Below are 3,813 nucleotides of genomic sequence, written 5' to 3'. Positions count from 1 at the left end.
TATTCAACACATAACAATCGGATGGAAATTTTCATCAGTCGACTAAGCCATTATTGTCGCAAACAAATGTGATTGTTGTTGCTTTATTAATGACTCCTTCCATGTTGGCTCATATAGCATCACTTGTCGACTCAGCCATAAATGATAACATTCTATTCACTAGCTAATTGACACCACTCAGCAGGCCAATCAACTCAACCGGACAGTCAACTAGCCCACCAGTCAAATGATTGAACATTACCACAACCTAGTTCATACTTCAAAACTCCTCATTTGGAGTTTAAGGTTTCACGAGTCAACTGATACAATTCATCAATTCGTCAGTCAACCAGACCAGATAACCGTGAATACAAAACACTTCTATTCAAAATCACTACGTCCACAACTCAGCCATCAGTCGACTAGTGTCCAATACCAATCGATTGGTTACAATGACTTTGACCACTTCTAAGATAAGTCCACCTATGTTGAGATATAACCCTCGCCAAGGTACATTTTCTTTCAACAATCAACTCACTATTATTGATGCAATCACCCATGCATGTACATAGCAAGTTTTGGTAGATTGTTGATACAACTTAACCAAGCATGTGTGTTGCATGGTTTTAATGTTTGGACCATGTTTAAGTGTTTGTTGTGATCTAATGTTGTGTATCAAGTGCGTAGGTGTGGATGACTTGGTAGGTGGCAGGTGGACATGATGAAAGTCCTAACGCACATAGGACGTCAAATACTGGGTAGATGGACGTGGTGAAAGTCCTAACAAGCATAGGATGTTGGATGCTAAGCGGAGAAAGTCTAAGAAGGATTTTGACAAAGAAGACCCGGAGTGGTGATACTCTAAATAGAGGAAGACCTAGAGGCAGTGTGGCTCCAAGCACAAAAGACCAATTGACATGGAGGCCTTCTGGGATCAAGTATGCTTCTAACCTGAGAGCTTTGAGGTCACATAACCTTGAGACGAGGATAGTTTCCTGCTAGGCAGACTTGACCTATAGAGTGGTTAAGTATGGTGCCTCAGTCAACTACTAAAGTAATAATCAATTATTGCATAAGGAGAATGCAGACACTGAATTCGAGCAAGTTCAAATTCGTAGTATGGGATCAGTAGATTGGGTGATCTGATGAAGTCAATTGATCGATACTACAAATGATCATTGAAGTTGTGGTTTATATAGAGTCGACTGTTATGCATGTACAGTTGACTGATGAATACCACATTGTGCTTGAATTCGTAGTTTAACATAAAATGGGACAAAAGCTTAAAAAGTCAATTGATGAATTTTAGTATGGAACAGAGGCTTAAAAAGTCGATTGAGGAAGTCGATTGATGAATTTCAAAATGAAAGAGGCTTGAACAGTCCACTAAGTCAACTGATGAATTATAAAGTGGAATAGAAGCTTGAACGATTGACTGGTTGACTGGAGAAGTCGACTCATGAATTTTAGATATACACAAAAGAATGAACAATCAACTAGAGAAGTCGACTAATGATCAATGGAGTCAACTCTCTGAGCACACAGTCCACTGGTGACAGAATTAGAAAATGATATGGATGATCCCGAAGATTCAAACATACTATAAATCAGCCTGATCGAAGAAGACCAAGATGATTTGTCGACTGATGGAACATGAATAGTCGACTAATGGCAAAAATTTATAAAAGAAGAAGTTGCGTTCATGCAAACAACTCTTGATGACAATTTTGAAAGTTCTATTTTAATTTTAAGAAAATTTTTATTACTGTGACAGAGAAATCTTGTGGTGAGATCTTGATCTACAAACTATTGCATCCTTCTTCTGGTCTTCAATCAAAAGGAAGTTTCTTCTACCTCGGTTGATGTCGAAAAGGAGAAAGTTAGAAGATTTGCAATGAGGACTTTAGGATCGTGGACTAGCAATCTGGGGACTGTGAACCACGTTAAATCTTGATTTTTTTGTGATTGTGTTGTGTCTAGCTTTGTAGTGCTTACTTTGAGTTGTTTAGTTTATTATCCACTGCGTTAACTCTAAGGGAGCATTTGGTTGGGAATTATCATTGATAAACTTGGACTGTCCAAGGTTATCAACGATAACCTTGTTTGGTTCAAGTTATGATCGATTCCCAAGTAATACAGTATCACCGCCACATCAGCAAATCGGATATAACTCAAGAATATGATTACCTTAGCAACCTAAGATTTTCTGCGATTCCGGAAGTTAACGAAGATTTTTTCTATGATTACCCTTTAATTTTAAAACTGAGTTAATTGAAATGTACCATGAAACCTAATTGAAATCGAGTTAATTAATTCAATAAATTTTAATTTAAATATTATAAATTTAAAAGAGATAATTTATTTTAAATTTGAAAAAATAAAATTAACGAATTATATTTATTAATTTAACAAATCATTTTATTAAAATAATGCATAACCTTGGTTATCACATAACTTGAAGCAATTATAGGACTTGGATTTCACCACGATGATCATTGATACCCTAAGGGTGCATTTGGTTCAACTTATCATACATAACTTTAGTTATGTGATTACCTAATAATCACATACCCAAGGTTATGTTTGGTTCAACTTATTTATTTGGAGGGAATAAAATATAACCAGTTTAGCATTTACTATATTATCCTTGATTCAATTTATTTTTAGAATAAATTAAATTAAATTAATGATATTAATATTAATAATATTAATGATGATAATAAATTAATAATATATAAAATAAATATAATTTATTTATAATTTTTTAAAATTTAAAATAAATTTATATATTTTTATAAAAAATAATTATTCTAATAAAATAATTCACTAAATTAATAAATATAATTCATTAATTTATTGTTAAATTAATGAATATAATTAATAATATATAAATATAATTTATTTATAATTTTTTAAAATTTAAAATAAATTTATATATATTTTAATAAAATAATTCATTAAAATAATTATTTTAATAAAGTAATTCATTAAATTAATAAATATAATTCATTAATTTATTATTAAATTAATAAATATAATTCGTTAATTTATTGTTAAATTAATGAATATAATTAATAATATATAAATATAATTTATTTATAATTTTTTAAAATTTAAAATAAATTTATATATTGCAAAAATAATTTATTAAAATAATTATTTTAATAAAGTAATTCGTTAAATTAGTAAATCATTAATTTATTATTAAATTAGGATTAATAAATATAATTCGTTAAATTTATAAGTATTTAAATTAAAATTTATTGAATTAATTAACTTTGTACATTTTAATTAATTCAATTTTAAAATCAGAGGGTAATCATAGAAAAAATTTTAGTTAACCTCCGGTATCACAGAAAAACTTAGGCTGCCAAGGTAATCACATTCTGAGTTTATAAACCATTTGCTGACGTTTTGTGGTGGCGGTGATGCTGTATTACTTGGGAATCGTTGATAACTTGAACTAAATGTTGATAACCTTGGACAAGATAACCAAGGTTATCAACGATAACCCCCAACCAAACGCCCCTTAATAGTAATTGATTAGCAACTAAAATTGTTATTCATGCTATTCACCCTTCCCGCTCTAGCATGCCTAGGATCCAACAACCATGAGTTATACATGTGCTTTGAAATCATCTCCTATCAAGATACTCGTCCCTCAAATGCAATCAACCCCGAGCTCTTCCTCATGCCATCCTTCAAGCCTCCGCCTATGTAGTTTTCTTCCTCGGCTTAGTCATACTCTTATGCTCCTCGTCCTGCGGTCCCTAGGATGCTCCATGTCATCCTTCTCCAATCTCCACGAACCAGGAGCCATCAAGTCGTCAATCA

This window comes from Curcuma longa, chromosome 14 (genome assembly GCF_044706935.1).
Source record: "Curcuma longa cultivar G26 ecotype Majalengka, Jawa Barat chromosome 14, ITB_CL_G26_1.1, whole genome shotgun sequence".
NCBI lineage: Eukaryota > Viridiplantae > Streptophyta > Magnoliopsida > Zingiberales > Zingiberaceae > Curcuma > Curcuma longa.
The sequence above is the reverse complement of the archived record's forward strand: the minus strand, read 5'-3'. Positions refer to the sequence as shown.